The 24,165-nt window shown below is 48.9% G+C and overlaps 1 non-coding gene across 1 annotated transcript; it reads right to left on the reverse strand.

Moving 5' to 3' along the window:
* Nucleotides 1-12,769: 12,769 nt before the first annotated feature.
* TRNAT-CGU (transfer RNA threonine (anticodon CGU)) lies at nt 12,770-12,841 on the reverse strand. The gene has a single exon. It is a non-coding gene; the product is annotated as a tRNA-Thr (tRNA).
* Between the last annotated feature and the right edge of the window lie 11,324 nt (nt 12,842-24,165).

The raw sequence follows: 24,165 nt of genomic DNA on the forward strand, positions 1-24,165 counted from the left end.
AGCAAAGTTTTGTTAGGAAACAAATACAAGAAAGAAAGGAAAGTACTGGAAGAGAAGCCAGGGTGGGGGTGGTGGCTGGGACTATAGCGATGATGTCCCATGTGTGAAGACCTCGAGACTCCCAAGAGGCGGAGAACCCCAGGCCCAAACTCCAGGTGGACAGAAAGATCAGCTGCTATTGGGTGAGACCAAGGGGTCTGTGCTTTCTGATCTATTGGGGACCAGACCTTCGCCCACCAGGAGCATCATGACACAGGCATGTGACGGAAGTTGGTTAGGAAAGGTGTTGTGTTTTTTTTGTTTTTTTTTTTAAGATTTTACTTTTTTATTCATGAAAGACAGAGAGAGAGGCAGAGACATAGGCAGAGGGAGAAGCAGGCTCCCTGCGGGGATCCCCATGCGGGACTGGATCCCAGGACCCTGGGATTACCCCCAAAGGCAGACGCTCAACCACTGAGCCACCCAGGGGTCCCAAGAAAGGCTTTGCAGTGGCAAGAGAAGCCAGAGCTCAATCAGGCTGTGACCTTGGACAAGCGCTTGGCCCTCCGGAGTTGCAGTGTGTCCCCACTGGCAAAGTGGGGGTGTTAAGAGGATGAAACCGTATGATCCACACAGGGCGCCTGGCTGGGTCTGGCACAGACCAAGCGCTTGCTAAATTGTCGCAATGATCAATCCCTGTTCAATGGGAGCGGGGAACCGGCCATGCCTCTGGATGCCAGGAATGGATTCGAGGTGGTGGGGCTCCCTGGCATTAGCGTCATCTTTGCCCCTCAGCCCAGGGACACTGGCATGGAAGCAGCACCAGGCGCTGGATGGATGAGTCAGCCTGGCCCAGCGGGACCTGGTGGCCTAGAGATGCAAAGTCAACCCCTTGGAATTTCAGGCGGGGCGGGCGGAGGCCAAGCTGGGTGGAGAAACTGGAGAACATTCCCCGTGCAGCCCAGGTGGGCATGAAGGCGTCGAACGACATCTCCATCTGCCCGGACCACTCTGGAACCCACGTGGCCGCGGGCCCAGCACCGCTGCTCACACCAAAGCCAGCTCCAACACCGATACTGCTGGCTTTGAAGTATTTTGACCAGAGGTTGCAACCGGCAGCCCAAGGGCCAAGTGGAGCCCACAGATATGTTTCATTTGGCCCACGGGCCATTTAAAATAATAATACTAAGTTTGATTCAGCGGCCAACGTTTTTAAATCAGGAAATTTCATATTTAAAAAAATCCAGATTTCTGGCTTCTCTTAAAAAAAAGAAAAAAATCAGATGATCAAAAGATTTGGCAACGGTGGGTTGGAGCCTTCCCACAGGGCAAGAGTGGGTTGGAGCAGAACAGCATATAATAGAATAGCAGTCAGGGCAGGCAAGCTGCTGTAACAAACAACCCCCCGCTTTCAACGGCTCGCGACGATACAGTTTTGTTTCCTGTTCGTATCTCAGCCCAAGCAGGGGGATCCTCAAATTATTTAGAAACCCAGGTGCCTTTTATGTCGTGGCCCTGACATCTTTTTAAAAAATGTTTTATTTTTTATTTTATTTTATTTTATTTTAGAAGTCAAAGATTTTTATTGTTCTACTGACTTAAAAAATGTTTTAAAAAACATATTTTTATTATTCATTTTAGAGAGAGAGAGAGAGTGCGGGGGCAGAGCGAGAGGGAGAAAGAGTCCCCGGCAGACTCTGGACAGGGGGCCCGATCCCATGACCCCGAGATCACACTCGGTGCTCTGACATCTAGGGCTTCATTCTTTCTCCACGAGCTGGGGGATGGTGATGGAGGTTCTAGGGAAAGCAAACCAGCTTTTCATGCACCAGCTAGGAAGCGTCCCACGTGGGCGAGCACCAGTCCTGAGGCCGGACAAGTACCCAAGGGGGATGTGAAATGCGGTGCCTGCCTCAGACACCAGGAGGAGGAAGAGTGTCTCTGTCTCAAGTGGCTGTCCCAGATGCTTCCTCATCTCAGTCATGGAAATTTCTTCTCATTGTCCTTTCTCGCCCCTCTCCAGGGCAGCTCTTTGGCTCAGAGGAAGCCACCAGTCGTTGGTTAGAGGATAATCAGGTGATACAATCCCAATGAGAGAAGATGAATTTGGATGTGATGCCTAGAACTGCAGCAGCCACTTTGGGCCAGACTTGGGGGTGAAGCCAACAGGCTAAAGGCAAAGAGGAGAGGTGGAAGGAACCTGTGTCTCTAGTGGCCTGACAGAGGTATTTCTCAAACCATCAATTGAGAAGCCCACCATACCTCTAAGGCTTCCTGGCAAATGCCTAATAAATTTCCTTATTGTTAAAGGCAGTTTGAGGCAGGGCAACCCCTGTTCCTTATAGAAAAATGTACCCAAAGCACTAAGGGCATAGTTCCTGCCTGGCTGGGTTCACTTGGGTCATCTGCCCGGCCACGTAGGTATTTGGGTTTTGACCCCTGACTTAAAAGCCTTTTTTCTTGCAATGCAGAGCTGAGGTCAGTTTGGCCAGCCCCAACATTCATGGCCTGGAATAGAAATTTCCCAATGTCTATCCCTGGAGAATGCAATGTGCGACATTCAGTGCCGCCTGCGACGACGTGGTCCCATCCAGGACCTGGCTCTCCTCCTCCACCAATCCCTGTGTGATGCTGATTGCACGATGTCCATGGGGTTTGGGGCCTCATGGAGGTCAGAGGCTGGCAGTAGTTCCTAACAGGAGTGATGAGCTGTGGTGGCCTGTCCCCAAGTCTCTTAAGAGAGTCCCTGAGGGACACCTGGGTGGCTCAGCGGTTGAGTGTCTGCCTTCGGCCCAGGGTGTGATCCTAGAGACCTGGGATTGAGTCCCACACCGGGCTCCCCGCATGGAGCCTGCTTCTCCCTCTGCCTGTGTCTCTGCCTCTCTCTGTGAGTCTCTCATGAATAAATAAATAAAACTTTAAAAAAAGAGAGAGAGAAAGAGAGTCCCTGAGATGTCCGGCTTGTTTTGGAAGGAGAGATAGGTAGAATGACCCATTATCCTGGTTTGCCCAGGACTGAGGGGTTTTCTGGGTCACTGGACTTTCAGTGATAAAACTGGGACAGTCCCAGGCCAACCAGATGGCGGGTCACCCTACCTGTCCTGGACAGGGGATGTGGGAAGAGCGGACACTTGCCAGTTCAGGTCTGTGGCAGTGGCTGTCACTGGGGAAGGAAAGCAAGTAGATTCTTCTGAATACCCTCAGGTGGTCCCCAAGGACTCTGTGTCAGCCTTGGGGGCCAGGTCTTGATATGCCCGTCAGGGTAATGGGTGAGGGGACCAGACAGAAGGAAACCAGACAGCATGGAGATACCTTAGGAAGGGACAGAGTCTGAGAAAGAGAGCAGATTGTGTAGGTGACAAGGGGTGAGCTGGTCAGAGGACAGTCATCCCGGCTGGGTGGGGGCAGCATCTGGGGGGAGGCCAGAGGCAGCTTCCTACCAGATGGGCTGGCCATGGAGACAGTAGGAGAAATCTTAGAGCCATTGAGTTGGATTACTGTAGCCTGTCCCAACTAATGTCCAGGCTGGTAGCTTCTAGAAGGCCACAGGGCATTGTTAAAGGGCTGTTCAGTTCCCTTCTGATCCTGGACCACTGTTGCCTTGGAATGGCACATTTTGCAGATGTCTGCATAAATCGGAGCCGAGGAGGGCTGGTTCTGGGAAAAGCCTGGGGATGGGCCATTTCTCCCTCGGCCCACGCGTCTCCAACCCCGAACCCCATGCCAGGGGAACCTGGGGAATGCACAGACCTCCTCTCTCTCTCTCTCTCTCTCAAGCATGACCTCTGTGACATCAACGTGGCATTGTCTCCCTCACATACATGCGGGGCTCTGTGCAAGGCGGCATGCAGGGAGCTAGGCCGCACCGGAGCCTCGGTTTGGGTTCGTTGGTTTGTTGGTTTGTGTTTTGCTCTGTGAGGTCTTTTATTTTTTTATTTTTTATTTTTTTCTGAGAGGTCTTTTAAAAGGGCCACCTCCAGGGCAGCCCGGGTGGCCCAGGGGTTTAGCGCCGCCTTCGGCCCAGGGCCTGATCCTGGGGACCTGGGATCGAGTCCCATGTTGGGCTCCCTGCATGGAGCCTGCTTCTGTCTCTGCATCTCTCACTCTTGCTCTCTGTGTGTGTGTCTCTCATGAATAAATAAATAAAATCTTTAAAAAAATAAAAAATAATAAAGAATAAAAGGGCCAACTCCCAACAACAGAGAATAAAGTAACAAACACCCTTACGCCACCACCCAGCTTAATTAATCCATCAATCAGTCAATCAAATGCAGAGTCCGCGCATACCCCGTGCGCCCCTGCTCCCCGCTGACCACCTCTGCCGCCCCCCGTGATGCCGCCGTCCTGAACGCAGCTGTCATCACGCTCAGGCAGGTCTTCAGCTTTTACCACCTCTGTGGCCTGGAACCCACAGGGCGTTATTTGCATCGTGGGGACTCCGTGTACCTGGCATCATCTTTCTCTGCCAGCCTTTTTTTGTTTGTGTGTTTGGCTCCACGTCCTGTGAGCTTTCTCCACATAGTTTATTTATTCGAGTGGCTCAACTTCATTGTCTTCTGTTTGAAGACACTCTACAGTTTGCCTTTCTGTTTTCTTGGACGGACATCCCCTGGTCTTCCCGGCAATGCTGCTTCGAACACCCTCCTGTCCAGAAATTTCCGCAAAGGCTTACATGCCAGAGTAGAATTCCTGAGTCTCATTTTCACGGGGTTTTCAGAAATGTGGTGGCTTTTAGCCTGGCATGGGCTCGCAAGTTTCTCTGAGCCCCTTCCAGTCCTTGTTGTCTTATACCCGAAAGGCTTTCACATGTTCACACAACCTGGCTCCTCTGGGCATCTGAGCATTCAGCCTCTGGTCTCTTGGGAAACGCATGGGTGTGTAAGCTAGTTCTTGTAACATCAGGTGGTAGGCGCTGGAGGGGCAATAAACCCGAAGTGCCCGTGGTGCACCGAGGGAAGAGCAACTGCAACTGCTGAGCTGGGGCATGATTGAAGACGGTAGTTAAGTTAGTAATAGTTAGGCAAGGTTTTGTGGTATGAGTAGGAGTTCTCCAGGAACCGGAGATGGAGAAAGGCCAACCTAGGTAGAGGGAACCGCGTGCACGCAGCACCCAGAGGACTGAGGCACAGGCTGAACTGTAGAACACTGAGGAGCAGGAGGGAGCACAGTAGAAGGGCCACTTGGGGCCTGGAATACCGTGCTTGGGGTCTATCCCGGTGGTGGTGGGCAGCTTGTGGAGAATGGAATGTTGAGAGTGACATGTTCACTGCTGCGTTGGAGAGAGGTCAAATGACAGTGGAAAGCAGATGGAAGAGAGGCAAGACTAAAGGCAAGGAGGCCAGGTACGAGTCTACTGCAATAGTCCAAGCACCAATCATCAAAGAAGAATCGGAACAGTGAAGGTCTAAAGCAACACATGGGAGGTGACTAGAGAGAGGTTTAGGCGTTGACCAACTGGATGAGCAGAGGTCAGGGAGGAGGGGTGAGTCAAGTGTTGGGGTAAGCAGAATCGTGGTCTCCCAAATTTGTCCACATCTTCATCCCTAGGACCTCTGAATATGTTGTGTTTCATGGCACCTTTTTTTTTTTCCTTAAAGATTTTATTTATTTTAATGAAAGACACAGAGAGAGAGGGAGAGAGCACAGCAGAGACACAGGCAGAGGGAGGAGCAGACTCCATGCAGGGAGCCCGACGTGGGACTCGATCCCCGGTCTCCAGGATCAGGCCCTGGGCTGAAGGTGGCGCTAAATGGCTGAGCCACCTGGGCTGCCCAAAAGGGACCTTTTAAAAAAGATTTTATTTATTTGTTCATGAGACACACACAGAGAGGCAGAGACACAGGCAGAGGGAGAAGCAGGCTCCCTGTGGGGAGCACAGTGGAGGACTCCATTCCGGGACTCCAGGATCACACCCAGAGCCGAAGGCATGTGCTCCACCACTGAGCCACCCAGGGGTCCTGCAAAAGGGACTTTGCAGATGTGATTAAAGTCATAGACTTTTTAAGTAGGAGGATGAGTCTGGATTATCCAGGTGGGCCCAATCCAAATCCAGGAGTGCTTCCAAGCAGAGAACTTTCTTTGGCTTGCACGACGCAGAGAACTTTTTTTTTGGCTCGCAGGAGAAACATGCAGAAGGTGAAGCGAGATTTGAAATGTGCAGAGGACTTGGCACAGATGTCAGGACACTGTGTGCAAGGACTGGAGAGAGGCCTCGAGGCGCCGGAAACAGAACCCAGTCCTACCAGTGCAGGGAACTGGATCTGGCCAGCCACCAGAGTCAGCATGGAAGCAGATTCATCCAGAGTCTCCTGACACTAGCCTGGCTGGTCGCCACCTTGACTTTAGGCTTGTGTGAGGCCCAGAACCAACCTGGGCCTGTGACCTATGGAAACGGGAAGGCAAGGCGGTGTGGTTTTTAGTTTGCTCATATTCTGGTTAACTTAGAAGGGTGGCGGGAGAAAACCAACGTGAGCACGGATGCTGGGTTTGTCACTGGGCCACGGGCAGATGTCACCAGGAGCTTTGGGAGGACCTGGAGGGGAATCAGATTTCCGTGTTCCTCATCAGACTCACCTGCGTTAATTGTGCACTGCTGCACAACCCCCTTACCCCAAATGTACCCCAAACTTACAGCCACATACCTTTAGCCTCTCCCAGTTTGGGAGTCAGGAGGCTGGGTGCCACGTAGCTGGGTCCTCCGGAGGCTGCAGCCTGGTTGGCCAGGCTGGGCTCTTGGCTGAGTTTGGGCTGCTGTGACAGGTACCACGTACTGGGTGGGTGGGTGAGTGGGGTGTGTGCGTAAACAACACACATTTATTTCTCCCACTTCTGAAGGCTGGGAAGAGGTCCGAGATTACGGTGCTGGCAGATTTGGTGTCTGGTGGGGGCTCCTTTCCTGGCCTGCGGACGGCCTCCTTGTCCTCACATGGTGGAGAGACGGCTCTCATGTCTCGTCCTCTTTTTATAAGGCATTATAAAAAAAAAAAAAAGGGCCTCACCCTCATGACCTCATCCCCTCCCCATTATCCCCCCAAAGGCCTAACCTCCTAATCCCATCACACTGGGCATTAGGGCTTCGACATAGGAATTTCGTGTGTGTGACATAAATGTTCAGCTCATAGCAACTAGAAGGACTCACTTTCTTTTCTTTTTTTTTTTTAAACTTTTTATTTATTTATTTGAGAGAAAGCAAGAGAGAGCACGAGTGAAGGTCGGGGCAGAGGGAGAAGGAGCAGCAGGCTCCCCGCTGAGCAGGGAGCCTGATGCGGGACCTGATCCCAGGACTCCAGGATCATGACCTGAGCCAAAGGCAGACGCTCAGCCACTGAGCCCCCCCGGGCACCCCTGGAAGGACTCACTTTCAAGTTCCCATGGCCACTGACAGAATTTGGTTCCTTGTGGCCACTGGTCTGAGGGTTTCGATGCCTTGCCGGTGGTTGGGCCGGAGGACGCCTTCCAGATCCTCGCCATGTGGGCCTCCCCGACCAGCAAGACAGAGCCTGCTATCCAGATGGGTGTTGCCATCTTATGCAACATGATCAGAGAAGTGGCATCGCGTCACCTTCGCTGGATCCTGTTGGCTGCGAGCAGGTCACAGTCCTCCCACGGAAGGAGAGGGGATTACGCGGGGCGCGAAGACCAGAAGGCAAGAATAACAGGCTACTGCACAGCCTGTCGCCAACACTCCTCAAAGGAAGGGACGGGGTTTCTTAGCTGGCTGTTTCGAGGACTGTTACAGACCCGACACCCAGCAAGGTGTCGGGGGCAGGGGTTCTCTTGTGCCCACACTACGTGCAAAAATGAAGCTCCGCTCACCTGAGCCAGAAGGCCAGGGCCGGGGCCGAAGGGAACACGGTCTGGGGAAGTGTTCATTGTGCGCCAGCCTGGTGATTTGCTAAAGCAAAACTCAGATAGATGTGACACAAACAACGTCTGCTGCTTCCAGGGGCCTGCCACAATATTTTCTTTTAAGTGCTACTCATGCCTGAAATACGCTTCTGGTTTTGAAATGTGGTTTTCAACTCCTGCACGACTACAAATCACTCACTCTCTTATTAAGAGGGCCTTTTTTTTTTTCTTTAATGTAGGTTTTTCAGAGCATATGATGTCATCCCAGGTGGGAGCGATGCCAGGGCAGGGGACCCGAGGCCTCTCCTTCCGGGGGGTCAGCTCAGATGACGAGAGCGAGCTTTTCCACTGCAGTCGTGGCATCTCCCTGCCGCAGCGCTGGCCTGGGGCAGCCTGTGCTCGCCGTTGCCCTGACAGCTCTGGACTCCTTACGTGTTCCCTCTCTTTTCTTTTTCTTTTTTTTTTTTTTTTAAAGATTTATTCATTTATGATAGACATAGAGAGAGAGAGAGAGAGAGAGAGAGGCAGAGACACAGGCAGAGGGAGAAGCAGGCTCCATGCAGGAAGCCCGACGTGGGACTCGATCCCAGGACTCCAGGATCACGCCCTGGACCAAAGGCAGACCCTAAACCGCTGAGCCACCCCAGGGATCCCCCTCCCTCTCTTTTCTTTTTTCCTTTTTTGCTGTTAAGTTTGTTGAGTTTTTGCTGCAAAAATAGTGAGCCTCAAAGTGACATGGTTTCTCTCCCTGATGCCACGGTAGTAGGAAGACAGCCTGTAACTGGTTCCGTAAGCCCCCCTCCCACCCCACCCCTAGCCCTCGCCCCACTTGGAGGTCTTCATGGTCAACAGCATGACATGGAGCCTTCTGCCCGGGGTGTGGGGGTGTTGTTCTTCACATTCTGAGAAACCAACATAAGAATCCATACAGGTGTGGATAAATATGCTTATTTATATATTTACTTTTACGAAGACAGGATATCCACTAAACTTACAGTTCTACAAGGTGGAGAAATTCTAGAGATCTGTACAACACAGTGCCTGTTGTTAATAAATTTGTTTGTGGGGGGGTAAGATCTCATGTTGTGTTCTTATCATATATACACAAAAAAAAAAGCAAAGGGGGGGATGCCTGGGTGGCTCAGCAGTTGAGCATCTGCTTTCAGCTCAGGGCATGACCCCGGGGTCCCAGGATTGAGCCCTGCAAAGGGCTCCCTGCATGGGGCCTGCTTCTCCCTCTGTTTCTCTGCCTCTCTCTGTGTGTCTCATGAATAAATAAATAAAATCTTAAAAAAAAAAAAGGCAAAGGGACCCAGGAAAGGTGGAGGTGACGGTTTCCCAGGTGTATCTGTACGCCCAAACTCATCTGATTGTATTCATTCAATACATGCGAGTGTTTTTATTTATCAATTATACCTCAATAAAGCTGTGAAATAAAACCCCAAAAGCAAGACACAGCTGTTTCTTAATTAGTCTCCAGATCCCTAAACCTGTCATTCCTTTTAATGGCTACTCAGGATGCCAAGATGTGGAGGGACCACCCTTTACATCCTGCCTGGTGGGTGTTTGCGATGTTGTCATCAGAAGGACTCCCCTGCATGAGAAGCAAGTGAGCGTGTGTCGTTACAGTCTGAGGATGGGAGAAACTGAGGCCCAGAGAGGTTAAGCCAAGGGTCCGAGGCTCCCATCAGTCTCTGGTAGAGGCGGGGCAGAGAGAAGCCAGGCCAACGCTGCCCTGCTCCATGGTGCCACCTGGTGTCACTGTGGAAACATGTTCCTGAGCAGCCTCTGCTAGGATCCGGGACTCCCTCTTTGGCTTCAAAATTCTTATTTAACCTTTTTTCTTTTCTTTTTAAGATATTCTTTATTTATTTGAGAGAGAGCCAGAGGGGTCCCTGGGTGGCGCAGCGGTTTGGCGCCTGCCTTTAGCCCAGGGCGCGATCCTGGAGACCCGGGATCGAATTCCACGTCGGGCTCCCGGTGCATGGAGCCTGCTTCTCCCTCTGCCTGTGTCTCTGCCTCTCTCTCTCTCTCTCTCTCTCTCTCTCTCTGTGACTATCATAAATAAAAAAAAAAAAAAAGAGAGAGAGAGAGAGCCAGAGCATGAGCCAGCAGAGGGAGAGGGAGAAGAAGGCCCCCGCTGAGCTGGGAGCCTGCCGCGGGGCCCCATCCCAGGGCCCTGGGATCATGACCTGAGCCGCCCAGGCGTCCCTATTTCACCTCTCTAGGCCTCTATCATGACCTACCCTTACAGAGCTCCCAGTGCAAACCCACCTTCTCCCCAGGGGTCACATGCGCACAGCAGGGTCTCAGGGGTCCTAGGCCTCCCCTCCCAACCCCAGTGTTGGGGGGCTTATCTTCCCTTTACATATCCAGAGACCAGAGAATGCTTCTTCACCTCTTCGCGGGGCAAACACGGCGGGCTTCAGGCTGACGCGCAGAAATTCAAGGAAAAGTTATAGAAACCCAAACACGGCTTTATATATTCATGAACACAAGTGGTTTAAATCAACATAAAACGGCTTGCTTATTCAGACACATAATCAGCTTTACCCATTTAAGTGTAACGAGCACCCAAATTTGGAATTTTGCTCACTAGTGTCTGATTCTGAACTGGTTTTACAGCTCCGTGGCACCCCCAGGTTTTCGACCAGAGGTGATGATTTTGAGATTCATGTGTAATCTTCCAGGCTTAACCACAAAAAACAGCAAACGCTTCTCCACCTTATAAACATGTACTCAGATATTTTGTGCAATTTTGTTTGGGGGGGGGGAGGAAATGGTACCCACAGGGCCTTCTGTAAATTGCCTTTTTCTAAAGTCCATTCATCGTGTAGGGCCGAGGGGGGGCGCTCTGTATGGGGTGAGGTGGGGACAGTGGTGGGGGCATCAGAATGGTGCTTTCCTATGATGATGTCACCTGGGCGCTGGTCCGCTCTTTGGAGGGAAAGGCAGGAAAACCTCTGTGGACAGCTAACCTCCCCCCACAGATACTGGCCAACCTGTGGGGGGCAGTGTGGTTTTCTGTTTGTTTAATGGGGAGGAACATTTTGGGATTTTTAAAAGATTTTATTTATTTATTCATGAGAGACACAGAGAGAGAGGCATAGGCACAGGCAGAGGGAGAAGCAGGCTCCATGCAAGGAGCCCGATGCAGGACTCGATGCTGGGACCCCAGGATCACGACCTGAGCCAAAGGCAAATGCTCAACCACTGAGCCCCCCAGGTGCCCCAATTTTGGGATATTTTTAACAGCGAGGAATCTCAGTGTTCTTTTGTGACGTTTCCTTCAAAAGAAATGAATGGGTGCCCCAGTGGAGAGAAGAGGACACTCGATCATCAGCTGTCTTAATTCTGGATCCTTCTAATTTGCCTGTGTTCTAATAGGTTATCTTTGGGTTTGTGGGCTCTGGAGTGATTCTGGAAAAAATTTTTAAAAATCACACATGTAATACAATCATCTCCCAGAAAATCCAAACAGTGTGAAAATTCACAGGGTAGAAGTGAAGGAAGCCTTTCACCAGCTCCCAGATGGGACTGCCCCCCCCAGAGAGGTCCCATTAATCTGCTGTGGGTCCTTCTACTCTCTGTCCACTCAGGGAGGGCGGGGACCAGCCACCCCAGCACCACCAAGACGCAAGTCAGAAATGCGGAGTCTTGGACTCCCCTGAAGATCCAGAACCTGCGTTTTATTTTTTTCTAAATTTTTAAAAAAGATTTTATTTATTTATTCATGAGAGACACAGAGAGGCAGAGACACAGGCAGAGGGAGACCTGATCCCAGGGCCCCGGGATCACGACCGGAGCCAACGGCAGATGCTCAGACACTGAGCGACCCTGGGGCCCCCAGGACCTGCCTTCTAACACCACCCCCGGGGTGAGGTGGGAGCCTGGTGTTCACTACTTTCACGTGTGCATGAGCTTCCCCCTTTGTACCCACGCATGCCCTCATACCCCTGGGGTTAGAGTAGGGCTGCCTTTAGAAGACAGGTCCTGGGCGGGGGGGGGGCGGCAGCATCAGCACCGCGTGCCAGCTAGGCCCCTCTCGGATGCCCCCCACGGAGAGGCCGGGGCGGGGGGGGGGGGGGCGGGCAGCCCCGGGGTCTCCCAAGGGCGGGGGGATGCTGGTCGGGGCTCTTCCTCCCGGCCGCTCCTGCCGGGCCCCGCCCCCATCACACCCCCAGCCGTCAGCGAGCGCGCCCCACCAGGCCGGCGCCCGGCCGCACCCCGCGGACACCGGAGCCCCGTGCCCGCTCCCTTCAACCAGGAGCGTCCGGCTGGGTTGGAGCAGGCGGGGTTTCGGGTGCTCCCTCCGCGGGGTGGGGGTCACTGCACGCGTCGCTGGGTGCACCCCCCCCCCCCCCCCCGTGCATCCTTCCGTGATGCAAACACAACGGGCTCCCTGCGACCCTGCCTCCTTCACCGAGGCCGCCTCCACGGCCGGGCCGGAGCCGCGGGTCGCGGAAAGGCCAACGGCGGCGCGGCCCGCGGAGGTGTCCACGCCCGTGCGGCTCCACGAGTGGGCGGGACCTTCCCGCCCCCGCAGCGCCTATTTCTTTTTCAAAAAACGGCCAAGCGGCCCGCAGCTGTCTCGGGTGTGGCCCGGCACCGGGCGCCCGCAGGCCTCTCGTTAGAGACGATACAATTGGACTTTGTAGGGGTTTTTCTTTTTTTCTTTTTTTGCCTGGGGCCACGGGCTTCCCGCGGGGGGCGGCAGGGGGCGCTGTGTGCACGGAGCCGAGGGCGCGCCCCCCGACGCTCCGCCTCCGCGAGGCCGGGAGGGGTGAAAACAGTAGGGCCGCTCTGCACCCACGGGCACCCACGGGCACCCACGGGCACGCAGGGCGCGGCTCTGGCGGCGTGCGGGCGCTGCGGAGGGCCACTCTGGAAAAGGGGTCGCGCCCTTTAAAAAGTCGCCTCTTCGCGAGGGAAGGCCGACGCCAGGCACGGACGGGGTTCGAACCCGTGATCTTCGGTTTACGAGACCGACGCCTTACCACTTGGCCACCGCGCCTGCGTTGGAATGGCGGCTCCGCGAGCCTCTATCCTGGCGTCGCTCCCGTGAGCTCGCCCCGCGGGCACGAGCACGAGCGCGAGCACGAGCACGAGCACGAGCACGAGCGCGCCCGGCCGGCGCGGCCCCGCCCCTTCCCTGCGGCCGGCGTGGGGCGGGGCGGACCCTCCCCGCGGACTCCCGCCCGCCCGCCCGCGCGCGCCCTGGGGGAGTGCGGGGTTCCCCGGGCCCCCGCCTGCGCCTGCGCCTGCGCTTGCACCGGGGCGGCCGTCCCCGGGTCGGGGGTTCGAATCCCAGCTCCGCCACGCTTCCTCCGAGACCTCGGGCGGCGCGCCGCCGGGGCCTCAGTTTCCCCTCCGGGGCGAAGCACCCCGGAAGCGCAGGAAGGGAGGGGCAACACATTCTTTTTTATACTTTGCAGCTCTCTGCACTTTGATTTTTCCATGAACCAGTGTATCGCGTCTTAATACAGTGGCTCGCAGCGCGTAATGCAAAATAATCGTCCTACGTGACAGCATCTTATTTAATAAATACTAGGAATTTGCTTCATTAATATACGATGCATCATATCACCGTGTTGTGAATTGCGTATACTCGAGTATATACGGCAATATGACCCTTAGGCACGACGGGTTACCTTATTCTCTTTAATAGCTGCGCGAGGTCCTAGTCAGGGGCCGTGTCGCGATTTAATCCATTTCTGGGAGGCAGGCTTTGTGCTGTGGGCAGCTCTCGTGCTGTGCAGAACACTCTGCACCTTTCCCCTCTGCTGCCAGTCATGTTTGTAGGATATGTGGAGACATAGATCAGGAATGTTCACAGCCCACCATGCAAATGTATATATAGGTGCCTAGGAAACTTAAAGTTCACCAAGTTACTTTAAATGTCGAGGTTTGGGAAGGTGAGTGGAAAAGGCACCAACATCTACCCTCAGACGCCGCCGCTGGGACAGGAACCCTGAGACCCTGCAATCAAGGCCTATGAGATCTTCCTGCAAACCTCAACGCAGCTCCTGAGTTAATGAAAAAAAAAAAGAGAGAAAGAAAGGAGAGAGAGAGAGAGAGAAGAGAGAGAGAAAAGAGAGAGAGAAAAAAGAAAAAGAAAAAAGGAAAGAAACAAGAAAGAAAAAAATTCAACATTTTCAGAATTAAAACATGCATTCCCGAGCAGTATTTCCAACTAGCTGATGATAAAGCTGGTTCCATCGCCACCCCCAACCCCCTCTTTCTGGGTGTTCCCTGAAGTGTTGGAGGGATCGTGCAGAAGTGGCTGCAGCTTTCAAGAATGAAGACAAATTAGCAAAGGAGAGAAATTCACCTGGGAGCCGAGCCCAGCACTAACCGGTAGGTGGAATGGGAGTCAGAATCTCACAGGTGCTTTTTGTCAGCTTTGTCTTCTGAGGGAAGGGAGGGGAGGGAGTGCACCCAGAGAGGGCCCCCTGTCCCTTGTTGGGGAGGTGCCCCCGCCTAAGGGCCTAAGGGTCTGAGGGCCCCTGCGAGCCCTACAGTAGAGCACCCAGGTGCTGGCTGGTTGGATCCTGCTTAGCTCACAGGCTGAAGAAGCCCCGAGAGCCCACAGATCTTGGCCGGGTGGCAGGAGAATCCCGTGGCCTGGCCGGCGTCTCAGAGGGGTGACTGCACAACGATGTAGGTCCTTAAAGAATATTGTGGAGGGAATTAACATTCGGGGTTCCTTCCAGGGCAGTCCTCCTTGCGGTTCTGGGGGGCCTCCTTGGCCAGTGTCCTCCAACCACGCTTCCAGGCCTCTCCTGGCGCTGAACTTCCCCACGCCCCGTCTTGGGTCCAGCGCAAACTTGGAGTTCCTTGGTGACGGGAGATGTTCCTTCGGGAGATGTTCCTTCTTCACCCTTCAGGACGAACTGAGGTCCAAGGATCGTCTGCTGAGCCCTAACCGAGGCCCGGGGGCAGGTGGCTCCTGACGGCGCACAGGTAAGTGTCCCCAGATCCCAGGTGCCCGGGGGAGAGACCAGGGTCTGCAGGGTGGTGGCAAGCCAGGTGAGAGGATGAGGCCCTTCTGATCTTTCTGTTCTGTCCATCTGTCTGTCCTGTATAATCAAGTCGCTTGGATCTGAATGATTCCTGAGCATCTACATTTCAAGTTGAAATGCACTTTTTTTTTTTTTTTTTTTTTGCATTTGAGAAAAAGTATGTAGTCTTGCATCTTTTTTCTGGTACTGTTTTGTTTCTCCAAGCCTGTCCCCCAGACTGAGGGTGCTTGAAGAAATGGAGTTGTCTCTGGAAACTTCTCCCCTCCCAGGCACGACCCTTGCTACAGCCAGCATCTGGGCCCCGGCTGGCTGTCCTTGCTTGTGCCCGCTGTACCCGATTTAACGGCACCTTGGGGCCACCACCCACACGATCCCAGGGGACTCTCGGTGGGGACCCGGCAGCCCCTCTCACTGGGCCCCCCCCCCCCCAGCATCCCGGAAAGACGCCGACCCCCTGAGGTGGCCTCAGGAGGGGCTGTAGCCACCTCTCTCTGTTCCCAGTCTTGCTGCTGCTGCAAGTGGGGGCCCTCCCTTTAAGAACCCCTGCTCTCAAGTATCTTGGAGAAGTTCATTTGCATGAGGAAGCTGGGGGGGGAACCCCTTATGCTTAGATATTTAGGTCACCTGAGCTAGCAACAGCAGGTTTTTCCAAATAACCTAAATCAGAGCTCCCTTAGCCACCGGGGCATCGAGCATGAGCATCGTAGGGACCGCGCAGGTGGGTTAGAGCCCAGGGCTAGGGCTAGCCTGCCTCCCTTACCTTCCGTGAGAAAGGCAATGTTTCAGAGTAAGCTGAGCCCCTCAAAAGCTGGAGGGGGGCCGGCCGTGAACTGAGCAGGTGTAGGATCCCCAGAACAAGGGGTCTGGGGCTACTCAGCATCCCCGCCAGAAGTATTTGCGGTCCAGCTACTTCACCTGTGGCCCATCCTGGCTTTTGGATTTCAGCTCTCTGTGGGTGTGTGGTTGTCTGTCCTTTTAATTTGCATTTTCTTGATGACTAACGACCACAGGAAGCACCTTTTCCTGTGCCTGTTAGCCACTTGTTACATCTTTTGTGAAGTGGCTGCTCAAAACTTCCACCCCCCCCCCTTTTTTTTAAGATTTATTTATTTATTTATGATAGAGAGAGGCAGAGACACAGGAGGAGGGAGAAGCAGGCTCCATGCCGGGAGCCCGACATGGGACTCGATCCCAGGACTCCAGGATCGCGCCCTGGGCCAAAGGCAGGCGCTAAACACCTGAGCCACCCAGGGATCCCTTCCACCCCTTTTTGTAGCTTGTCTTTCTGTTACTGAATCACCAGAGTTGGTTGCATGATCCATTCTTTGGTCGGATGCGTAGACTGTGAATATTTCCACCTGGTCCCAGGCTTGCCTTTTCATGTTCTTAAAGGCACTTTTCAAAGTGCAGGAGCTTTTCATTTCGATGAAGTCCAGTTGATCGATTTTTTTAAATCATTATTCATGCTTGTTGTGTCCCATCAAAGAAACCTTTGTCAATCTAGGTCACAAAGGTTTTCTTCTAGAATTTTTATCATTTTACCTTTTACGTTTTGGCCTGTGGTCCGTTTTGAGTGGATTTTTGTGTATGGTGTGAGGAAGGGCTTGATGTTCGTGGTTTTCCCAACTGGGTGTCGACCTGTTCCGGCACCATTTGTTGAGATGAGTGTCCTCTCCCTGTGGGATTGCTGTGATAACTGTGGGGAGAAAAAAATCAGTTTTCTGTGTATTTGTGGTCTGTGTCTGGAGTTTGTGTTGTTTCATTCATCTGTGTGCTTATCTTTATGCCAGTTACCGCACAGTCTTGATTATTGTGTTTTATGGTGAATACTGAAATCAAGTATTGCAACTTGACACTCCCGACTGTGTTCTTCTTTGACAAAATTGTTTTGCACATTCTAGCCCTTTGCGTCCCCCCCTGTAATCTTTAGAGTCTGCTCATCAGTTTCTACAAATGCCTGCCAGGATTTTGATTGGGAGTGCGTTGCATCTGTAGATGAATTTGGAGGAAATAGAATATTTCATTTCCCAATTGTTTGCTGCTGGTGCCTATGGGTCTCGGATTCTAAATTCATTTCTTTTGCATTTTGTTATATGAGCATCCTGTGATTTTCAGTGAAGGAGTAGCTGGGGTACTTGTGGTAATCGTGCTTGGCTCCTTTAGGCACCCCATCCATGCATAGGAATTGTGGGGGCCCCTGCAGAACACAGCTAGGTGAAGCAGGATGGGTTGCCAGGGTAATCTCCGAAACAAAATTAAGAAGGAGCAGTAGTCTCTTGGCTCAGAAAAAGAGGGAAATCATTGTTTCAACACACTTCCACAAATAATGCCAACTGTACACGAAATGCTACAAAGACGTAAATTTTTCTGCAGAAAAACTCCAGCTGTACAAAATGCCCTGGTATCACCTCATCAAATCAATCTTAAAACCTCTAACCTTGGAAAAACATATTCCAGTAGATTCATTCCAGAGCTAGAATAAGATTGAGTTGGCAGCTGTGAATAATAAAAAGTATCATTCTTTTGCTTTTCCCTTTGCTTTTTCAGATAAGCTCTAAAAAGGTAAACTAGATTATGTGCGGTACAAACATTAGCATGCAGTGTTGACAATGGTTTTATGTATACGTAAGAAAGGGGGGGCAGTAGACAGTAATGGAGAATTAAATTTCTCTGATTATTTGTTCACTAGAGAGCAAAGGACCCTACACTCCCAGCTCTTACTTCCCTTCCTCCCCCTCTTCCTATTAGGAGTTTATTTTGGATCTCTCTGTATCATTTTTTTGCTTTTGCATTGATACGTATTTATACACAGGAAATACAGTGTTCAGGGCAGGATTTGTCTTCCCTCAAATGGTATCCTTTTGTAAGTGTGTTATGTAACGTGTCTTTTTAAAAACTCTACAAAGCACCAGATGTCCAGCTGTATCCTGCCCTGTGGGTCTAGCTCATTCCTTTTAACTGCTATGCTCTAGTCTCCTGGGTAACTATAGCAGTTTTATTAATTCCCCCAATTGCGGACCACCTAGGTTTTTTGAGTTTTTCTTCATTACAAATGGAGCGGCCCTTGTATCTTTGCTTGCACCTCCCTGTGTGTACATGTGGAGGGTTCTTTTTTTTTTTTAATATTTATTTATTTGAGGGGCGGGGGCAGAGACACAGGCAGGGGGAGAAGCAGGTCCCATGCAAGGAGCCCAACATGGGACTGGATCCTGGGTCTTCCTGGGCTAACGGTGGTGCTAAACCACTGAGCCACCCGGGCTGCCCCATGTGGAGGGTTCTTTAGCAGAAACATCAGAATCATTGCTTTCCTAAGGTAACTTTATGCAAGGCTTAAGCAAATATACACTTACTGGCGAGTGAGCCAGCCATCCATGCCACTCCTGGGCTACAGGAGCGATGCTGACTGCTCAAGTCTCTCATTTTTAAAATCTGTATGGAGTTGGCTGTGAGGAAGCCTAGACAATTGGCCACATACTATGTGCCAGCATGGCTGAGGTCTTCCCAGCTGGTTGAGATATGCATTATGGGTATGTTGGTGTCAGAATGAATAGTTATTTTTGGTTCTTTTCAGTAGTATGAGCTTGTAAGAGACCCTTTGTGAATGTCCCAAATGGGTTCCTTTTTAAATAATTGCTACTTTATATATATAAATATATTATATGTATACATATAATATATAAATATATATAATACATATATATGTATTTTTTAATTGCCACTTTCTATAAAGTAATACCAGGATCTCCTATGAGTGATACACAGCATGTGTTTCTCATACAGCCAAGAATGTATTTTCCCTTTGGCTTATTCTTATGATATTTCAGAAATTCAAATCTTTACTCATATTAACCAGGGAGTCATTTTGATAGGTAAGTAGATAGAGACCTTTTTCTAGGTCTTGTATTTTAAGATCATAAATGACATAAATTGACATAATTACATATATTGTAATTTATTGACATAAATTCCATAAATGACACCTGATCTTCTGGGTTGTAATTTTTTTTTTTAAACCAAGGCAAAATTTTGGTGAATTTATGTTTGTAATTGGGCCATCTTCCATAAACACCCCTTTTCCCTTGAATGTAGGAGCTGAAGCAGCATGCACATGGTTAAAGATGACATATATGTTATGAAGTTGAAAGTGACTACTTAAAAATGTCCTCTCCTGTCATCAGACACCAATTATCATGTCCCCAGCTTTTGGCGTGGGAGGTGATTATTCCCAGAGCTGTTCCTGGCAACTGGAAAAGACAAACGAGTGGAAGGAAATGAGAACCAACGTGAAGATGAATTGGACTTACAGAGCAGAACACACCTTTTGTATTTTCCCCCTGGTGGCTTTACTTTAGTGCTGTAAAAACCTAACTATATATGTAAAACTCGGGTGTGAAAATGTCCAACAGGAAACACGATTTTTTTCCCTTTTTCCATTATTTTATTTTATTTCCTATTTTCCCTTATTCCATTATGGACATGTGTGAATTTCTCTTTGGGAGACATGAATAGGATTTTATGGGAATATTTTGCTGTTGTTCTTTCTCAATATTCATTTTTAAAAAAGATTTTACTTATTTATGACAGCCGAAGTGAGGAGGAAGGTCAGAGGGAGGGAGAGAAATAGACTCCCCACCAAGCAGAGAGCCCAACGTGGGGCTCAATCCGAGGACCCTGAGATCCACGGGTGGACGCCTAACCGACTGAGCCACCCAGGCGCCCCTGTCTCGCTGTTCTTAAAAAGCCATCCCTGGGTTTCCTTGTGGTGCATTGAGTCTGTAGCTGCTTGTTGGGCACCAGCTACCTGTGCTGGAAGTGTGCATGGTTGCTCTGGTGCTTACCTCTGTGCTTTGCTGATTGTCATGGCATAGTAGTGAGTGCTGTGCAGTCCTCCGCTCTCTCTAAAAATAGCACAAGGGCAAATATTTAGAGAAAGTACCAACATGACATTCCGATCTCAGCTTATCTCAAATAAAAGCCACACGTTCCATTCAGGTAAAAACACTTGTAGAAACCCAGCATGGCTCAGCATTGAGTGTCTATCTTCAGCTCAGGGCATGATCCTGGGATCCTGGGATCGAGTCCCACATCAGGCTCCCTGGAGGAGCCTGCTTCTCCCTCTGCCTGTGTCTCTGCCTCTCTCTGTGCATCTCTCATGAATAAAAAAATAAATAAAATTAACAACAACAACAACCCAGGATGGCTTCTTCCTGTTGAGTTGGGCTGTTGGGTTTTTGGTTGTTTCTTCCTGTCCCTTTAGTATCTTTCTGTCCCACCCTTTAACAACTATTATTCTGCTCTCTCTGTTAGTTTGCATAGCCTAGAATTTTATATAAATGGAATCAAGTGGAATGTATTCTTTTTTATTCTTTGCTGGTTGCTTTCACTCAGCACACTTATTTCAAGATTCATCCGTGCGCTACGTTATTTCATACCGAGAATTCACTCCTTGGGATTGCTGAGTGGTATGGATCTTTTAAGCCGTTTCCAGGTTAGAGCAATTACGAATCGAGCTACGATGAACATTGGTTCGTGTGAAGACCTTTGACAGGATATTGACAGGCTTTTGTGGTCTAGACACACAGGAGTGAAATGCCTGGATCATATGTTCATCTTCTTAAGACACTGGCAAACGTTTCCCAAAGTGGTTGTGCCTTTCACATTCCCACCAGCGCTTGGTACAGTCTTTTTAATTTAGCCATTGTCACAGGTGTGCGGTGAAATCTCACTGTGGTCTTAATTAACATTTCTCTAGTGACTAATGATGTTGAGCATTTCTCCACGTGTTTATTTACTAGTCATCTGTCATCTTTGGAGAGAAGTGTCTGTTCAAATCCTCTGATGCATTTTTAAATTAGGTTGTTTATTTTCTTTTTTTTTTTTAAAGGAAAATCCACTTTATTTTTTTTTTTTAATTTTTATTTATTTATGATAGTCACAGAGAGAGAGAGAGAGGCAGAGACACAGGCGGAGGGAGAAGCAGGCTCCATGCACCGGGAGCCTGATGTGGGATTCGATCCCGGGTCTCCAGGATCGCGCCCTGGGCCAAAGGCAGGCGCCAAACCGCTGCGCCACCCAGGGATCCCTATTTTCTTATTATTGAATTTGGCAAGTTCTTGATATATTCTGGATACAAGAATTTCATCAGATATTTGATTTTCAAATATTGTCTCCCAGTCTCTAGCTCTTTTCATTCTCTTAACAGTGTCCTTTTAAGAACCGAAGTTTTAACTTTTGATAAAATCCAATTTATCTGTTCCTTCACTCATCATGCCTATATCTTATATAGATATGTATATATATATATATATATATATGATCTTTGCCTAACTCAAAGTCAGATATATATATATAATTATATATATAAGATCTTTCAAGAGCTGAAGTTCTAACTTTTTTTTTTTTTTTTTTTTTTTGCAAACACATGAGGGTTTATTCACAAGCTCGAGCTTGGGCCCAAGTGTACCCGACACAGTGGAGCAGGGACTTGGACCAAGTTTTAGCTTTTGAATAAATCCAATTTATCTGTTCCTTTGCACATCACGCCTATATATGTGAGATCTTTGCTAACTCAAAGTCACAAAGGTTTTCCCCCTATGTCTTCCTCTCCAAAGTTTTATAATTTTGAATGATGTTTTTGCAGGTAATAGAACCATAGGTTAACAGCTTTTTCTTTCAGTATTTCAAAGTTGGTGCTCCACTACCTTCCAACTTATATCATTTACAAGAAGTCTGCCATAATCTACATATTTGCTCCATTATAGTGTGTCTTTTGTCCCCCTGGCTGCTTAAAAAATGTTTAATGGTGGTAAAACACACATAGCATATATTTTACCATCCTAGGTGTATAGTTCAGTGGCACTAAATACATTCATATTGTGTAACTATCATCACTGTCTATCTCCAGAACTGTTTTCATCTTGGAAAACTATAACTTGGGATCCCTGGGTGGCGCAGCGGTTTGGCGCCTGCCTTTGGCCCAGGGCGCGATCCTGGAGACCAGGGATCGAATCCCATATCAGGCTCCCGGTGCATGGAGCCAGCTTCTCCCTCCGCCTGTGTCTCTGCCTCTCTCTCTCTCTGTGACTATCATAAATAAATAAAAATTAAAAAAAAAAAGGAAAACTATAACTTTGTACCCATTAAACAATAAGTCTCCATTGTCCCCTATGATAACCCCTGGCAACTACCATTCTTCTGCCTTAGAATTTTTAAGGCTGAATAATATTTCATTGCATGTATATACCGCATTTTGTTTATCCATTTGTTCATCAGTGGAAACTTGAGTTTCTTCCACCTTTTGGCTATCGTGAATAGTTCTCTTATGAATAAGCATGTACAAATATCTCTTCAAAACTCTGCTCTCAATTGTCCTGAGTATGTATCCAGAGTAGAATTGCTGGATCTATTAAATTTTTTGAAGCGATAGTTCTGTTGTTTTCCATAGTGGCCACACCATTTTACATTCCCACTAACAATGCACAAGGGTTCCAATCTCTCCCAATCTGTACCAATATCTGTTATTTTCTTTCTTTTTTTCTTTTTGGTAGTTATCCTAATGAGTGTGAGATGGTATCTCATGGGATTTTGATTTGCATTTCCCTAATGACTGTTAATGTTGAACATCTTCTCATGTGCTTATTACCATTATATACTTTATTTGGAGAGATGTCCATTCATGTTGTTTGCCCATCTGAGAATTGGTGGAGTTTTTTTTTTTTTTTTTGGTTGTTGATGAATTATAGGAATTATTGATATATTCTCTCAATGTTTGTTTTCTATATTTCAGACCTGTGATGTGTGCATATGTTTATAGTCATTATATATTTGGTGAATGAACCCTTTTATTATGTTGTGTCCTTCTTTATCACTTGTAACAGTTTTTATTTAAAGTCTATTTTGTCTAATAATAGTATAGCTATTCTTGTTGTCTTTGGGTTACTATTTGCACGGAATGACATTTTCCATGCTTTCACTTTTTTTTTTTTTAAAGATTTTATTTATTTATTTGACAGAGTGAGAGCACAAGCAGGGAGAGCAGCAGAGGGAGAAGGAGAAGCAGGCTCCCCATGAAACAGGGGACCCTATGTGGGGTTTGATTTCAGGACCCTGGGATCATGACCTGAGCCAAAGGCAGATGCTTAACGGACTGAGCCACCGAGGCACCCTATGCTTTCACTTTCAATCTATGCATATTCTTAGGTCTAAAGTGAGTCTGTCATAGACAGCATATAATTGGATGGGTCCTGTTTTTTAATCTGTTATGCTAATATATATATATATTTATTTATTTTATTTTATTTTATTTTTTAAATTTTTTTATTATTTATTTATGATAGTCATACAGAGAGAGAGAGAGAGGCAGAGACATAGGCAGAGGGAGAAGCAGGCTCCATGCACTGGGAGCCTGATGTGGGATTCAATCCCGGGTCTCCAGGATCGCGCCCTGGGCCAAAGGCAGGCGCCAAACCGCTGCGCCACCCAGGGATCCCTATTTATTTATTTTTAAAAGAGTTTATTAATTTATTAATGAGAGAGAGACAGAGAGGCAAAGACATAGGCAGAGTTGGAGAAGCAGGCTCCTGGGGAGCTGGATGGAGGGACTCAACCCCAGAACCCTGGGATCACGACCTTACCCAAAGGCAGATGCTCAACCACTGAGCCACTCAGGTGCCCCTATGCCAATATGTATTTAAATTTAAATTGATAACTATTTCACTTACATATAAAAATCCTACTCCTTCAAACCTCACTTCCCCCTCTTATGTTATTGATGTCACAAATTACATCATTATATGTTGTGAACCCACTAATTTAGATGTAGAATTACTTTTATGTATTTGTCTTTTGTATCCTATGCAAGAGTAAAAATGGAGTTGAGAACCAAAATGACAACTTACAGGTTTTCATTTATCCATATATATATATATGTGGATAAATGAAAAAAATATCCATATCTTCACCAGAGAACTTTATATTTCATATGACGTTGAGTTACTATGTTTTTCCATTTCCACTTGAAGGAATTTTTATTGAGTATTGTTGACAAATAGAAATCATATATATCTTAGGTATACATTGTGATGATTTGATATATGTATGCATCGTGATATGATTAGCACATTCCAACTAATTAACACATTCATTACCTCACAGAGTTCCCATTTTGCGTGTATGTGGTGTGAGGACACCTAAGTTGGACTCTGTTAGCAAATTTCAGGTATATAATGTTGTGTTCAGGTTGTACACAACATCCCCAAATTTACTCATCTTATAACTGACCAACATCTATTTCTTCCACCTCCCACCCCCTGGCAAC

The sequence above is a fragment of the Vulpes vulpes genome, chromosome 3, assembly GCF_048418805.1.
Source record: "Vulpes vulpes isolate BD-2025 chromosome 3, VulVul3, whole genome shotgun sequence".
Lineage (NCBI taxonomy): Eukaryota > Metazoa > Chordata > Mammalia > Carnivora > Canidae > Vulpes > Vulpes vulpes.